Consider the following 18,413-nt stretch of genomic DNA (forward strand, 5'->3'; position numbering starts at 1 on the left):
CATAGCCGTCGCCCACACTGACTTTGCCAGACTCAATGCTGGAGTAGGTTCAGTGTAGTATATTTTGGCACAGATACACATAAACCATATAAACTGTATAGAATGTATAAGCTGAATGTTTAAACGCCTTTTGCTATAGGGCTCCTCCTGACTGTGATCCTCCTCCTGATCCTCCTGTCTGTGATTTATGACTCTTTGTTCCCAAAAAGCCAAATGGTCAATACAAGATGGAGCCTAGAGTGACTGTATTTCAAAATGCAACCTAAGTGGGGAACAACCCCTCTTTCACACCTAGTAGTGCAGCAGATTAAATCAATATTTCATAAGAATCGTTCACTTGGTGATACAAGCACCAAATTTGGCACAAATGATGTCCAGGATGTACTTTCTAAGAAAAGTACGGTTTCCAGCTGAAAATCCAAGACAATCAGATGCAAAATAACGTTTTTTGGAGTAGAACTTGAATGAACAGAAATGGGTTAATGGTCCAAACATCAAAATGAATGTATCCTTACTGGAACTCAATTGTGTCAATTAAATTCCAATATGGCCCACCAGTTTTCAAGATGGTGGCTATTACGTAACTCAAAATAAGCGTTTTTGGAAGCTGTCTGATCACAGATATTGCATTAAATTGAAGGGCAGCATTCATCACCATTAATTTAGATGATGTGGTCAACCATCTGTCGACATCACTGCTGTGAAACTCACCATGGGGTTCAGTCCACCATGCAGAGAAGAAGCGAGGTCTTGAATTTGAAGTGGGCATTACCTCACTCTTGCCCCTTCTTCGTGATGAGGCACATTCTGTTGCCACAGTGAGGCATTCCATGAACAAAGTCAGGGATGCTATTGCACACCTCAACCCAAACCAGGTTCCTGTGATAACTGCAGACCAGCCTATTTATGCTCTTGCCAAACAAGTCCAGTGGCACTGGCCTGACCTGTAGCCTATGGCGAGGACAAATTTGTTGTAATGTTTGGTGGACTCCACATAGAGATGGCTGCATTCAGATCACTGGGGACCCTGCTTCAGAGTAGTGGGTGGACAGGTGCTCTTGTGGAGGCTGGGGTAGCTTCTTCTGGAAAAGCTGACTCCTTTCTTTCTGCCTCAAGTGTCACAAGAACACGCCTAATGCACCAAGTTACAGCATGTTGTCTCTACATGCTCCGAAAGGAAGCATATGAGTACCATTGTGCAGAGGAGAATGAAGGAGCCCTGAATTTCAGTGACTGGTGTGAGAAACGCAGGGAGGAGAGCCCCCAGTTTCAATTCTGGGAGCTTGTGTTGTCAATGGAATTGGTGGTTTTCTCTTTGGTCAGATCTTTCAGCGAAGCTAACTTCAACTTGTGTTGTCAAGCACTGTCTGCTCTAATTCCATTCTTCTTTGCAAACAACAATGTGAACTATGCTCGATGGCTCCCCATCCACCTCAGAGACATGGCGTCTTTGGAGCAAACTCATCCTCAGGTTTTCCATGAATTTCAGCTTGGAAAGTTTGTGGTCCACAAGACTCACAGGGAGTTCTCAGGCTTACCCATTGACCAAGCTCACGAGCAGGCCAATGCAGTTGTTAAAGGTGATGGTGGTGCCATTGGCCTTACAGAGGATCCATCTGCACTGAGGCGGTGGATGGTGTCTGGACCAGAAGTTAGCCAGTTAGTCAACCAGTATGAGTTGGCATCTCAAGTCAAAGAAGCAAACAAAGATGTCAGGCATCATGAGCAGACCAGTCAGTCTCAGAAGTCCTTCACTGACAAGGTCCAAAAGTTGTTTGATGTGATGAAGGATCTGGGCAATCCTTTCCAGGAAGAGTCCAAAGATCTGCTCACATTAGACACAAAAACCATCGCACATCCCAGTGCTGCTGAGCTTGTAAGAACTCACTTTGAGAAAGGTCAAGCTGCCTTCAGAGACTTTTTCAATGGTCTGGGGGATGAGGGTTCCTTCTATAAGCCCATTAAAAAGAACAAAGCCGACTTCTTTCGCCAAGAGGCAGCTGCAGCTTCCAGTGACATGAAGAAGCAGGTACTCAAAGATGACTGTCGTCTGTTCTCGCAGCTTTTTATATCGTGCCAATTACGAGAGTGTGACCTGCTTGAGTTCTTTAAGCATGAGAATCAACCTTTCCCTGCTGCACTGAGTGACACAGGGAAACTCCACTCTGGCCAGAAGTCTCAGCTTTCAAAAATTCTGGAAGCTACCATTTCTCCTCCTGACAAACAACCAGAATGTGATGCCATTATCATTGATGGTTCCTCTCTTGTGCATTCATTGTCTCCTACGACATCAAAGACCTTTGAGGAATATGCTGTCCAGGATGTAGTTCCAAAAATCCAGACCTACTCATCAAAGTATGAGCGAACAGATATCATTTTTGATGTCTACTGGACTTCAAGCCTGAAGGCTGAAACTAGGTCAAACAGAGGTATGGGAGGTCGACGAAGAGTGACAGACAAAAACAAACTGCCACCCAACTGGAAAAGCTTCCTGCGAGACAGCAACAACAAGACTGAGCTCTTCATGTTCCTAGCCGACAAGATAGTGACCCTGTGTCCCAACAATGTCATAGTTGTGACCATAGGGGAGCAGGCTCTATCAAACAAGCCCATCAGCCTTGAAGGCTTAAGTCCATGTAACCATGAGGAAGCTGACTCCAGAATCTTCATACATACTCTTCATGCAGCCAAGCAACAGATGAAGTCTGTGTTGATCAAGGCATGCGACACAGATATTCTTGTTGTTGCAGTCAATGTTTTTGCGACTCTTCAGGATGCAGGCTTAGTAAGGCTTTGGGTAGAATTTGGCCAAGGTCAGTCCATTAAGTGGTTGCCTATCCATGACATGGTGCTTTCTCTTGGCCCAGAGAAATCCAGTGGCATGCTGTTCTTTCACGCCTTCACTGGCTGTGATGTTGTGTCAGCTTTTCGTGGCAAAGGCAAAAAAAACGGCATGGCAAGCATGGGAGGTTTGCCCTGAAGTGAGCCCTGTCTTCAAAAAGCTCAGTCAGTACCCACCTATCATAGAAGATGCAGACCTCAACATCCTTGAGAAGTTTGTCATCACCATGTATGACAAGCAGAGCACTACAGGCAAGGTTGATGAGGCAAGACTAGAATTATTTGCGCGGAAGCAAAGGTCTTATGATGCCATTGCACCGACAAGCGCATCCCTCGTTCAGCATGTGAAACGGTCTGCCTTCCAAGCTGCCTGCATATGGGGCCAGGCAACAGTGTGCAAAATGCAAATTGAAAGCCCTGCCAACTGGGGCTGGAAAAAAGATGGTGAGGTCTGGCAAGTGGTCTGGACAACCCTTCCACCGATTGTTCAGACGTGTGAGCAGTTAATGAAATGCGGCTGCAAGACTGAATGCAGAGGACGATGCAAATGTTATCGATTCGGCCTGAAGTGTACCCAGTTGTGTGCCTGTGAATGTGAGGACTAAAAGAAGAAACAGCCATGATTGCCAGGCATGTTTTGCTCAGAATTGTACAATGCAGCCTATGCTTGGACATGTTTTCTGTGTTTCCGCTAACTACAGTATAAATAAAAAAACACAAAAAAAAGGGAAAAAAAAGATAAATAATACAAAATACAAAAAAAAAAAAAACATTGGGGGAGACAAAGACAGCCTCTACGTGGCCTTACCTACAAGTAGCTTACAGGTCCAATAGCCAAAAGTGAAACTAATGTCTTTAATGCATCTTTTAGGAAATTGCTCAATCATTCTGGTTATTTTGTGTCCTTTTTGAAATGATAAAATAAAATAAATTTGTAGCACTGCTTAAATGCAATATGCGTATTTTGCGTATCAGAAACAACACCAAGAGAGTGTTTTTAGTTTAATTCCCATTTTATCACCATAATATTCAATCATTTTGATATTCTAAATGCAGAATTGGATTTCTCACACTCAAAAACATATTGTAACGATCCTGTATGAGGCCCCGTTAACAGCTCCTCCAAGGGAGTTAACTCTCTTGGTCTAATGGTTAGCGCGGCCGTCGGTTATGTGGGAGGTCGGGGTTCGACTCCCGCATGGGGCGAGTTACACTAGAAGATTCCCGTTCGCTACACTGGTGTCAGAAGTGGGATGGAAGGAAGGCCATCGGAGAGGCGTGTCCACGTGAGGGACTTGACATAGTGAAGCGTGAGGGCACGCTCTCCCGAACGGTGAGGATAGTGTAACGATCCTGTATGAGGCCCCGTTAACAGCTCCTCCAAGGGAGTTAACTCTCTTGGTCTAATGGTTAGCGCGGCCGTCGGTTATGTGGGAGGTCGGGGTTCGACTCCCGCATGGGGCGAGTTACACTAGAAGATTCCCGTTCGCTACAATATATTTCAATGTATAGGCCATCAAAATAGGATTATTCAGTCAAAAACGTTGTTTGAATCCATTTCGAATGGCGGCCATCTTGAAAAATGGTGGCCATTTTGTTTTTTCAAGTGGAAACCGTACTTTTCTGAGAGAGTAGGTCCCAAAGCACTTGTGTGCCAAATTTGGTGCTTGTATCACCAAGCGAACGATTATTTCATTAATCTGCTGCACTATAGGTCACCCCTACAGTACATGTGATAGGCTGTTATTTGAAACTGTATTTACATATTATTGTTTATAAATAGGGGAGTGGGCCCAGGCACACGTTCTCTTGATTGTCACAGCCAGCTCTCACCATTCCAGCCAGCATCACCAACAACTTGTAAATTGTACCTTCGTTCAATAAATAGTCTTAAAACTCAGAAATATATTTGTGATCTATCTCAAACAAGTTACTTAAGAAGAAACAACATCAGCAAGAGAGACCACCTCGTCAGAGTCAAATAATGAATATCGTCAACCTTCTTAAAATAATGGCTTAAGTCCTCAGTTTTGCAAAATCCAGAATAAACTGAACCAAATCCAGAACGTACAACAGATATTTAGGCTAAAACATAATTTTCCTCAAAAGTGACGTGAGCCATTATTTTAAGAAGGTGACGAAATGTTACGTTTTCTTTTCAACCAAAAGCTATCAAATTGCAGATTTGTTCATCTGAACTCACATCATTGCTCTCATTCCCCTCATACCATTGTCTGAATAGACACAGTACAGTGTTGAATGAGAGGACACAGAGCCACTGGTGATGCCATCTGTTGGCCGAACAACACAATGACACAGAGTCACAGGAGAGATTCAGCTAGCTCTCTGTATTGTGTTAGGCCTTGGTTTTACCCTAGACAGAAGGGTCGTAACATAATATGTATATAACTGTATATTATACATTCATGATTCCAACCATATAATGATAAAACACTACAGTATTTGTGTTTCTGTAATAGTGGATGTATGTTTACTTGAGGCATTTAACCCAAAACAGCCTTTTGAAATCTGGCTGTGGTTATGAACTTTGGGTGGATGTTTTGAGACTACTTCTAACCCAAGTGACTTATGTAGGATCTATGAATTTCCTTTGAAATTAGGTTTCAAGGCCACTGTTACGATGTAAGTCGGGAGTGACTATACTGTACCTACAACCCCCCCCCCCTTCTGCTCAATAACATTGAAACTCCACTGACACTGCACAATGACTCAGAAACAAAACTTGAAATCCAAAAGAATAGTCTTTACTTACAAAGGTTGGGTACACAGGCAGGGAGGCAGTAGGCAGTAGGCAGATAGTCCAGTAGGGGTAAGCAGAGCAGGGTTCAGTACACAAGATGTGAATCAAAGTAGTTGGCATAGAATCCGTCTGGGAGTAGGCAAAAGGCCGGTTAAAAAAAACTGCGTTCATGCACTAGGACAACACAACACTAGGAAAACACAACACTAGGACAATCAAACACTAGGAAAACACAACACTAGGACAACCAAACCCTAGGAAAACAAAACACTAGGACAACCAAACCCTAGGAAAACAAAACACTAGGACAACCAAACCCTAGGAAAACAAAACACTATATATAATAGACTGGTAGAACTGGTAATGAGACAGGAAAACACACAGACTAAATTACACAGGGAAGGATGATGAGGAACAGCTAATTGCACAGTCGAGAAACACACAAAGGCCGGCAATAAAATGACAGGAACAAAAGACAACAAGAGTAAAACTAAAATAAACAGAGAACCAAAAAACTAATAGCATAAAAACAAAGACAAAGAAGAACCTAACAGGGTTAGACAACTACCAGGACGAGACGTGACAACTGTTGGGCTATACATTTAATAGACTTAACTTTATTGCTATATTACTGTATATTCTGTATTTTCACTGTACTTACTGTTATTACGTTACTACTTTTATTTCATATATTTATGCTTACATTTTTTACTCATCGCACTGCATTATTGATGTTGATTGATGCTGTAGAGCTGGGGGGTATTCCAACAACGTCGCTAAAGGAAAATCCAGACTTATTTTTAAGTCTCGCGAGATTTATCAGAATAAGCCTGGATTGTCCTTTAGTGATGTTGATGGAATACCCCCCTGCTCTGCCTCAGGCATTTGGTTGCGTTGTATACTTGTATGTGATGTAAAGACAAATACACTTGCATTTGAACTTGAACTTGACTGTGAGCGGTTTTAGATTCTATCTGAGTTTAAGGTCAATGTAGCGTTTGTCCTCACACAAGCTTGTACAGTTAAAGGTTATATTTGGCCGACCACTGCACTGCTCCCTACTGTACATGGTCCAGGGTTTTATGTCAATGTTTATGGAACGTATCGTAACATTATGATAGAGTGAAATAATATTCCTGCACATGAGTGGTTGTCATGGCAGGAGACCCTCGTCAATCTTGTGTATGACATGTCATATATATTCTAACATGTGCATTTTCCAAACAGGCACACATTATATTCATTGGACATCATTTCTACCATCGTTAATCTCTTGTGACAGTCAGTGCCCTATTGAGGAGAAGACTATAAACTTGAAATAAATGCAAGTTGTGGGCCTTTATAAACTCTCTATTTTTGTTTTCTGGCGCAGAGGAGATGGATGTCATTGATATTCGATACGTTTATTTCACAATACTGAATGTTTGTCAGGTGTAGAACATTAATCTGCAGCGATCTATGAAAATATACGTTGTTCTTACAATTGTTTTCCCTGTCATACCTCATATGTTTTTGTTTTCTCTTGATTCGTAATCCCCTGTACAGTTTCTCTACTGTAAATGAAATATATTTAATAGAAATACAAATAATAATAGTTCAAATTCTTACTTCTTCTAGCATTATGACTGCCAATGGCCCCTGGCCCGAGCATAGATTACTTTTCCTTTTAATGGCTGATGGATGGATGATTCCCTTACTTAGGCAAATGTATTGGAAGTCGCTTTCGGTAAAGGCTTCTGTGAAATACCCAAAATGTCATCTACAAATGACCCATAAAGGAGAACCCATTGAAGAACCCTATTTGATGGGATATGGAACCCTTTACCTATAGAGATTTCTAAATGGCACCAAAAATTGTTCAAAACCGTTCACTTACAGGGCTTAACAACAGTCTTTTTTTTCCGGGAGTGTAGAATTAGACCTCTGGACAGAAATGGTGAGCTCTATTCAGAAGCACAGAACACTGGCATCCTGGAACAACCCTGTCAGAGTTCTGGAATGTTTCATTGGAGCACATGCTTGTACACATTACCCTTCATCATCCAGCATGCAGACCAGGGCTTTACCCAGAGATTTCACTCAAACAGAACAGGGGGAAGCATGCTCGAACTGGGAACAGTAGGCCTGGTCCTTGTCCCGGGGGACAGTGAAAGTATGCATGTGTTTAATTGTTCCCCAGCTGAAGCCAACATTCATGATGGTGCTGCTGAATGTGCGGTTAAGACAGAAGTGCTGGTGTGGCCTGAGGTGGTCCAGAGGTCTAACACCATGGCCTGGGGTGGTCCAGAGGTCTAGCACCATGGCCTGGGGTGGTCCAGAGGTCTAACACCATGGCCTGGGGTGGTCCAGTGGTCTAGCACCGCGGTCTACAATGCACACATATGCCCATATCGGCATGGGTTCTTAAAAAACTTAAAAAAAGAATACAAAAAATACAGAAGTGCTGGTGTTGGTCTTCATCCATGGGTCCTGGAGACAAGTGACAGCAATTTCCTGTGGATGTCAGGAAAACGTTTTGGACAGCGACGTCTTCTGTCTGCACCTCACTGTGGCTCACTGTGATGGACATGGGAATGAATTTGTCCAGTAGCCATCCAAGCATTCAATCATACACATGTTTTCCTCCATAAAGCAGTTCTTGTCACAGAAACCACTCGAGAGTGGTATGAGAAACATCAATATCCGCTTTTTGACAGCGGTGCCTGAGCTCGCCAAGGCTTACTAGCAGCCAGCTAGCGGTCAAAGCCCGGGGCTTCGAGGCCTAGTAAACAACCTGTTTAAATTTCCACAGTTGGGCTTTCTTATCCCACCCCATGTGTGACGGCAGCTGGTGAAAGGGGGAACAAGTCGGCAACCGACCAAATGTTCAAACTTTTATTCCGAAAAATGTAAATAAATTGGCCCGGAACATTGAAGCTCATTATGTGCCTGGTGACTTAGTTTTGATTCAAAACACCTTTAAAAGTGCCCCGCGGTGGTGTAGCGGTCTAAGCACTGGCCACTAGTGCAAGCTGCCCACCGGGGACTGGGATCGTATCCCAGCTCGCCAGATCCGGATATGGCTGGGGCACACACGGGGAGCGGCATATTGGGCGGCCGCTCCCGAGGGCGGTATAGGAGTATTTCCGGACAAGGATCCGTCGCGCAACAGCGCCCCCGGGGTGCCGGAATAACAGGTGCTGGGCTCGAGGAGCCAGTCAGCTAGTCTGCCTGGCGGCCTCTTCTGGGACTGCCGGCCACGGGGTCGTGCGGTGGATCCTTCGCAATAGGCAGGGGATAATTGGATGCTAGGTTGGGTTCAATTGGCTACCAAATTGGGTGAAAAAGGGATAAAATCTGAAAACTTTTTTTTTTTTTTTTTTTTAAACACCTTTAAAAGTGTTGATTCAAAACACATTGTTTTACTGAAACGTTGTTGAAAATCAATGACACACTCGCTAGTCAAGCCAAAATATTGCAATGCAATGGAGTTATGTTTTTCTGAATAACAGTCTGAGCATTTGGTCGGTTGCTGACTTGTTTCCCCCTTTCACCAGGTGGCGTTACATGATCTCCTATTTGTTTACATGCTGCAGTTTGTAAGGTTATGAACTATGGAGACACTAGCAAGACACTAGTTTGTTTGTTTTTGTGATCTGCTGTGAATGTTCTGAATTGGTCGTTGACTCCCGTTCCTAACCTATAACTTATAATCTCTCTAAGCGTCCTTGGGTTTGAGAAAGGCGCTATATAAATCTAATATATCATTATTATTATTATTATTATTATTATTATTATTATAACTTGTTCATGTAGCATTTAGTAGATATTTTACCAATCTTAATGCAGTTTGATTGACAATGACATAGTTACCAATATACACTACATCAGGGCAGCAGTGACATTTTTCTTTTACTTCGAACCTAAAGTTTGACCACATAATTGAAGGTTAGATTTACACAGCCCAGTGTCACCCTCACTCATATCTGCCAACAAGCCAATGATTCTCCAGCAAGATAAGAGGACTTATCTTGAGGATCTGAGAGGACTAGAGAACAAAGGCTCATTCCCAATTTAACGATAACTTGTTCTATGTCATGTGAGCTAAAGCTTTCCCACTACAATGACAACAACACTTCCATTGCCAGCGCTCAGCTGATTGTACCATGAAAACGCCAGATCTGAGTCCTGGGTCCAGAGGCTCAACACTGATGTTCATAGTTCACTCTGCCTTCTAAAAACACCTCATTGGTTTCTTGCTGACAGTCTGTTTGTTCATGTGGCCTCTGTGAAACTAAACATGTTAGCTAGTTTGGCAATAAATCATCAATCAATAAATAAACCTGTTCTCCAATTACCATTTGGCTATCAACACTCTAGTAGAGGCTGTTAGACCAAAATATAGCGTGTTGACTTCAGTTCATGCAACAAATGTCCCCTTTGGCATGCAAGTACCTTAGGGTGATAGAAAAACTTTTATCCAAAGACACAAGTGAGATGTGCTTTTTTTTCAAAATGGCCACCAACAATACATCAGAGCCCATTGGCAATTACCACACCCCATATATTTGCTACTGTTATAGCTATAATTACAAATTTGGTGTCAAACTGTACATTTGTGCGGTCAGAGAATCCAATTAAATACGTTTCAAGGATGAAAACCCAATATTTTTCTTCTTACCATGACAATCTGGGGTAAAATATGCCATGTGTGATAAGATGATTTTCCAAATATTTTATTTTAAATCGTTTTAAGAGGTCCAGCTACTTCCATAATGTTACATGTGTCCTTTAGTAGCATTATATTTAGACCAATCAGGTGCAACCTAAGCAAGTTAATGTGCACCAGTGGCTGTGACAAATGTTCCAGATGTGCCCAAAACAGAAATTTTAGATGAACACATGAGGTTGGTATAACTTTATTATTGATTACAGACCTTTCTAATGTTAGCTAACTAGGTATAGCTAGCAGTAGTATAGGTAGTTTTATTATTAGATTGAAGCATGCACCTGTTGTTTTGGACATGAAGAAAAATATATGCAACGATGTGTCCATCATCTTCAACGCAACCAAAATCCTCTGGCAAGAGTATCTCCCCATGAAGCAGGCTTTTACAGGTTCCTTCTCAAACTTCTGTGAAGCAGATCCGATCCCTCCCATGCTAAGATCATTCCTACACATGCTTCTTGATGGATCAGGTATTGATCAGCCACCTCCTGGACCTGAGAAGTCCCAGGTTGCAACATCCACTGGGCAGCAAATCATTTTCAACTCCGTAAGACACAGATCCAAGAAGCCTGACAATGTTTCTCAGCATAAAAAAGAGAAGAAAACGCCAGCATGGCTATATCTGGCAATGAAACTACACCTTCAAACTGGCAGCAGACATCTGGTGGAGGCCATGCATAATCGAGGACTATGTGTGTCATATCACCGCTTGGAAATATACAGCACATACATCGCCAATTCAGTGATCAATCACTGGGAACAGATTGGTGTGGTACAACAGCAGCATCAGCCCTCCATGGAACATGCATCAGCATTCAGCAGCACTTCTCTTCAGAGAGCCACTTCTCACTGACATCCTAGATCCAGCTATGATGGGGAAGAAGGGTGTGAAAACCTTGACAGCTTGCTACACAACCATGGATCTAGATGTTTCACTGCCAACTGATGAGGTCTTGTATGTACCTGCCCTAAATACCAACAGCCATCCTCATCCAGCCTCCCGTCATCAACATCCTTGAAGGTTACCAGTGGCTGGAGAAAGTCAGAAACCTTCTAGGGAAAGAGAACCTTGAATTATCTAAATCCAGGTCAGACACCAGTCATGGTAGCTGATCAACCACTGTTCACCCTGGCCAATAAACTTCAGTGGAAGTTCCCCCAGACAGCTTGGTGAGGATTCTTTCCTGGTAACATTGGGGCCAATGCATACGGAGAAGATGCTGTGGAGTGTGTCTGGAGACTGGCTGGAAGGCAGTGGATGGACCACAGTGCTTACCAACAATGGTATCTCAACTAGTGGCAAAGCTCAGTCCTTCATTGGTGTTCACCACATCTGCAGAGCCCGGTACATGCATCAGGTGTCTGTAGCTGCTCTCTATGTGTTCATGAAGCAGGCATATGATCAATACGTGGAGAAGGCAACAAATGACAATGAAGAGCTAAGGGGCCTCATCCCTCTGCCCTTTGATGAATGGCTCAAGATGCAGTGTGCCTCACAGCCCCAAGCACATTACTGGTTCAAGTCCATGGAGCTGAATCTTCTCATTATTCAGGTAAGACATGTTCACGTCACACTCACTCCTTTAAACAATTATTATATTCTTTAGTCAAGAGTACAGCTCCTCCACAATTTCCTAGTGTTTCATATAAAGTGCTTTTGTAAGTAAGTTTGTCACGTCCTGTTGCTCAGCAAACATCTCCCTCTACATGGAGACACTTGATTCGCTGATGTGCTGATCGGTATTTGCACTGGATCATACCCACTATGCCCGGAACCTGCCCATCCATCTCCACAATATGGCAACACTAGAAGAGCGACATCCTGCTCTGTTTGTGGAGTTCCAAAGTGGTCACTTCATAAGGCAGAAGTCAATGCGAGCATTATCTATGATCCCTCATGACCAGATGCATGAGCAACTCATTGATTGGCTCAAGAATCATGGTGGCGTCATAGAGAACCTGGATGACCTAGACACAGTTCGCCGAGAGCAGATTGTTCGCCCTGAGCTGGCACGCCTAGTCCAGGAATTTGAGGGTACAAAGAAGTCAGAAGAACAGAGGCACCATGAACAGTATCCAACATTTCAAGCTGTCTACAAGGTAATTTTCTGATTCATTTCAAATTGGCGGAATGAAGTGATACAGTGTTTGTGGATAAGCGGGTCAGGTCCCAAGAAGAGGCATTCACTGCTCCCATACCACACCAAGCTGAAGTTGTTCATGGCTCCACTTTCCCAACCACACAACAAATCAGAAGTGGCTATTGTGAAGTACCAACAAGCAAAAGTGACCCAACTTTTGTTGGCTGTTCATTCTGGTCACAAAACCAATGAGGCAGTATTCTCACATGAAAGTTCTCCCCATCCACCTTCACTCACTCATCCACCTTTACTCACTCAGGAAAACAGGAAACATGCATCATGGAGCCAAGAGTGAGATTCTAGATTGCATTGTTCCCAGAGATCTCCAAAACCACAGACCAGTGACAACTGCAGCTGTGCTGGATGGTGCTGTGCCTGTCCAAATGCTTCGTACTGGAAGTGCCGTGACCATTGGACACTACTTTACAGATGTGTTTGCACCGTACATCCTTTCATGGTTTGCTTAGGTTGCACCTGATTGGTCTAAATATAATGCTACTAAAGGACACATGTAAAATTATGCAAGTAACTGGACCTCTAAAACCAATTTAAAATAAAAGATTTGGAAAATCACCTTGATGACACTTAATTTTCTTTGGAATTTGCATATTTTACCCCAGATTGTCATGGTAAGAAGAAAACTATTGGGTTTTCATCCTTGAAACCTATTAAATTGGATTCCCTGACCCCACAAATGTACAGTTTGACACCAAATTTGTAATTATAGCTATAACAGTAGCAAATATAGGGGGTGTGGTAATTGCCAATGGGCTCTGATGTATTGTTGGCGGCCATTTTGAAAAAAAAGCAGATCTCACTTGTGTCTTTGGATATAAGTTTTTCTATGACCCTACGGTACTTGCATGCCAAATGGGACATTTGTTGCATGAACTGAAGTCAAAAGTTGTTAACAGCCTCTACTACTCAATCAAACTTCATTTATATAGCACAAGTCATACATTGAATACAACTCCATGTGCTGAACATAAAAACAATAGCAGCTAAAAAAACAACACAATAAAACCAGAAATAAAACAAGAAATAGGAGTAAAAATGCAAGTTGAGATAAGCACTAGATAAAATCCGGGCTAAAAAGGTGTTTTTTTAGCGTTCTTTTAAGAAAGCCACACTCTCTGCCACCCTCAACTCCTCCGGCAAGCCGTTCCAAAGTCTGGGTGGGGAAAGGTCAAACTGTCTCTTGAGAAGCTTCCAAACCTTCCATCTGTAAACTCGGTGCTACTTTGTTGATGTCCATAATTGGTGTTGTTGATGTGTGTAAAGGCTGATTACCCTGGGGGCTCAATAAACCCAGGGTGCTTTGATGTCGTTGCTAATCAAGGGGGATGATTGGAACGTTTCCGAAAAAGGTGCAGCAGGTAGTGGACCGACCCGCCTGGTTATGCTCAGAGGACCGGGTGTCACATCTGGATCCAATCTGAACAGAGAACCCCCCCATAAAAGTGTTTCCTGTACCCCAGAGAAAAAGATACAGAGTGATTATAACACAACAGGGCGACTCTGTTTGTTGCCCTGAGATATCGCCCAATTATAGCCCATGAAGGCGACTGTACTGGCTCCTCAGGGATATGACCCAATCATGCGCCGTAAAGACGGCCTGTCTTTGTTCCTCTAATGGGCCATTTTGGCTCAGAATTCTGACAAATAGGATAAAACTGCCCAGAGCCGTAGATATACAGATTTTGGCAATCTTGGTTTGAGATTTATGTTTTTCATGGATGACATAATGGCACCAAAGTACTATAATAATGCTAATCCCCACTAGCCCCTGTACATTTTCTCTACTGTAAATAAATAATAATACAATTCTTCCTTCTTCTAGCATTGTGACTGCCAATGGCCCCTGGTCCTAGCATAGATTACTTTTTCTTATGATGACTGATGGATAGGTGATTCATTTACTTAGACAAATGTATTTGTTTTAAGTCGCTTGGGATAAAGCCATCTGCTAAATGCCCAAAATGTCAAATGTAAATGTGAGAAAGAATGCACATTTTGTATTCATGGGAAAATGGCAACATGGAGGATAGTTTTGGATTGGATCTACAGTGCTTACCACTCTCATTTCTTTTCATTGCAACAACCTTTTCACAGTATGTCTCCACCTCAGTGAATGCCTTTGGGATCCCTCTCCATAGCGCAGGTACAGTGATGATCTGGGGATCCCCATCCCGTGGATGGGACGAGCAGCCTGGGAGGGGTAGCGTAAAGATGAATCCCTCTCTCATGTCTGGAAGCTGAAGGTGTGGATTCTAGAATGCTGACGCGAAATTCCGACATCGCCGCAGGTACTGTACATAGAGATGCATGAAAAGTTGTGTGTGCGTTTGTGTGTGTGTGTTGATTGGGGGGTGGGGGGGGTGGGGGGGGTGGGGTGGGTTGAGGGGATTAGTTAACTCTTCACCGTGCAGAATGCGGTTTCTCAACCAAAAAGACCTCTACTAGGTTACAGCCCAGACTAAACTCATGGTCTCCTTTTTTTCCTTCATTGACTTCGGTAGCAGTTGAGTAATTATCAACACTGGGTTTGGCCGGCACACCGAGTCTGCTTCTCCTTGGCATCAGTCCGTTTTTCCATGTTCATGTTCATGAGTTCTCATAACGTTCTACTGTTTAAAAAAGGTCTTGGATATCATGCGGCGAGGAATTCCTGCCGCAGACCCGAAATATGTCTCACCCTCCCCTGGTATCCCTCCTCTCCCCGCTCTGTTAGACTTCCCCCCCCGTCTCCTATTTCTTCCGCCGTTTCTCACTTACCTCTAAGTTCTCTCTTTTTCCGCCGTTCACTGCGAAGACCTGGCATCCCTACACACAGATCTGTATCAGCAGGCAATGCTTAGCAAAGTGTGGATGTTTCTGTCGATGGAGTGTTGAGGCTACATATGGGGCTTTTCCACTAGAGGGCTGACCCGGGTCAGCCCGGGCTGGCCTGCTTCTTTGGCGCTTTTCCATTTGTCGGCCTGGGTCGGGTCGGGTCGGGTCGGGTCGGTTCTTTAGCTACCCATCGTGAGCAGGAACCATAGGGCCGAAGGGTACCTTTTTGCCAGGCTGCGTGTGACGTGTGACGCTGCACACCGTTGATTGGTCAATGGAAATCGTCATCCCATGTTCATAGATTTCATCGCTAACCGCCATCTTTAAATACCACATTCGCTCTTGGAAAATGTCACTACAGTTTCTGTAATAGCTTATTAATAAAGATTCGAAAATTTATGCTGACCATCGTATTATCTTAGTTTAATGTCATTTCAATGCATCATAGAACTTTTATTTACAACAAGCATAACACAAAAATCGCTATTATGCACCGTCTTTCCCCGTGAATAACACCGGCTATGGAGGTGGTACAAACACAATACTCCTTTGCTAACTTCACCATCAGTATACGGTCATTTTGAGCCCTTAACCACCGCGCTGACACCCCGAGAAGATATGCTTTTAACCTTAAACTCAATGAACCGGGAGTTCACCCGCTGCTGCTCGCAGCACCGCGCCTGCTGGTTGAAACTCCCGTTGACAGCGGGGGGAGAGAAACGTTTTACCAGGGAATTCGCTCTGCGCTGTGTCGACCGTGATAGGAGTGTAGGATCGACACCATTCAAATGGTTTTGGATTCCCTGTCCTCTCCCCTATCCGGACACGTTTGAATTGTTATCCTAACCCACGGTAAACCGAAGTTATTAACCCGCAAAGGGTGCCTCCGGGCACCGTGTTTGTCCGTGAATAACACGGCACACAATGATACTACAGTTCATAAAGCAGGCAAGTGAAGGCAGTGGTTTTAAGGGTTCAAAAAACATGACTTTATTATGTGTACATAGCTTCCTCTCTCTCTTTCTCTCCAAAAAAACACGGTTAATAATATACCACATGCCGATGAAAAAGTATATGATAGCTTCAAGTTCCTCCATGTTGCTATTGTTGTGGCTGTGTTGTGTCTCATGAAAATATACGTCACCACCATGGCGCGCTTTTATGACGCGTAACTCCGCCTACTATCGCCTACTCCTCCTACTAGTTCCTGGTCTGTTGTGTATAATGGAAAACCAGAACTGTTCAAAAGCGTGCCAAAGCGTGCCGAAGCGAGCCGACCCGAACCGAGCTGGGCCGATAGTGGAAAAGCGCCAATGGAGAACGTATGTGTGTCTCACAGTAAACGGGGCATGAGCAATGAATCAAGCTGACAGACTAGCTTCCATAACAAACCCCCGTTCTGGTCTTTGGGGTCGAGGTGCAGGCCAAACATTAAACGCACTGGTGTGTGGAGAGTGGCTGGACTTCAAAGGAGTCAAGCTGATGAGAGTTAAGTGATTATGAGTGAGAGATGAGAGGAGGGCTAAGGATGGGGTCTATACTCACAGTGGTAGTAGTACAGTACCAAAACAGTACTCTAACACATGGTGGGCCTAGAGTGAGTTGAGGTGAGATAGGTGAGAGGTAGAGTTAGGCTGGATGAGAGTTGGATGAGGGTTTGAGTTGAGGAAGGGTTGACGGAGGTGGATGAGAGGTGGATGAGGGTTTGAGTTGAGGAAGGTTTGACGGAGGTGGATGAGAGGTGGATGAGGGTTTGAGTTGAGGAAGGGTTGAGGGGGGTGGATGAGAGGTGGATGAGGGTTTGAGTTGAGGAAGGGTTGATGGAGGTGGATGAGAGGTGGATGAGGGTTTGAGTTGAGGAAGGGTTGAGGGAGGTGGATGAGAGGTGGATGAGGGTTTGAGTTGAAGAAGGTTTGACGGAGGTGGATGAGAGGTGGATGAGGGTTTGAATTGAGGAAGGTTTGACGGAGGTGGATGAGAGGTGGATGAGGGTTTGAATTGAGGAAGGTTTGACGGAGGTGGATGAGAGGTGGATGAGGGTTTGAGTTGAGGAAGGGTTGATGGAGGTGGATGAGAGGTGGATGAGGGTTTGAGTTGAGGAAGGGTTGACGGAGGTGGATGAGAGGTGAATGAGGGTTTGAGTTGAGGAAGGGTCGATGGAGGTGGATGAGAGGTCAAAGTGTGACAGATGATGGGTTGACCTGTGTTGGGGTGAAAGAGAGTCGGGTGGGGGTGTATGAGGAGTTGGAGTGGGTGAGGGTTTGAGATCAAGTGGGGTGGATGGGTTGGATTCATGGTTGCGTTTAGGTGGGATGGATGAGTTGAGTTGAGATGGGATTGATGCAGGTGGAATGGACACAGGTGGAGGTGGGGAGGATGAAAGTCGGATGAGGGGTTGTTAAGTTAGGTTGTGGTGGATAAGAGGTTGTCTGGGGGTCAGGTCATCCATCACAGAGGGTCCTGGGGCTTCAGTCAGTGTGGGGAATAGAAAATAAACACTGCTGGGCTCACCCAGGAGGCTGCTGAGAAGAGGGGAAACAGACTCCATTTCCCCCTGCCTCTGATGTGCTGTCCCCGGGCGCAGGACTGCTGCTGTGCCCCCGAAACTGGAGCTGGACACCCGATCTAGAGGCCTGGGTGGGGGGTCTTTGGAAGGGGGTCTAGGTCTGGACATAACATTGTTTAGGATGGGCGTGTGTCGTCTCGTCCTGTTCCTTAGTTTTGTTTGTTTTTGTTTCATGTTTTTTTTCATTTATTGTTTCCTGTTTTTTTTTCTTCCTCACATTTCTTTTTGCTACCTGCCCTTGTGGGTTTCCTGCCTGTGTTATTGTCTACTCTGCCCTTTATTGGATTCACCTGCTCTCTCCACCAGTCCCTGTGTATTTAGTTTGTGTTTTTCCCCTGTCTTTGCCAGTTCGTCTTTATCCCTTGGGACAAGCCTACCAGTATCTTTTTCGTAGCGTTTTTGATCTGCGCTTGTTTTTCTGACGTTCCCATGTTGCCATCTCCCTGCCAGATTCTATGCCTACTTCTCTGATTGTTTACCTGTGTACCAAACCCTGCTTTGCCAACACCTGGATACTGGATTATCTAAATGGACTGACTTATATAGCGCCTTATTCCAAAGCGC

The sequence above is a fragment of the Nansenia antarctica genome (assembly GCF_963989245.1).
Source record: "Nansenia antarctica genome assembly, chromosome: 5".
NCBI lineage: Eukaryota > Metazoa > Chordata > Actinopteri > Argentiniformes > Microstomatidae > Nansenia > Nansenia antarctica.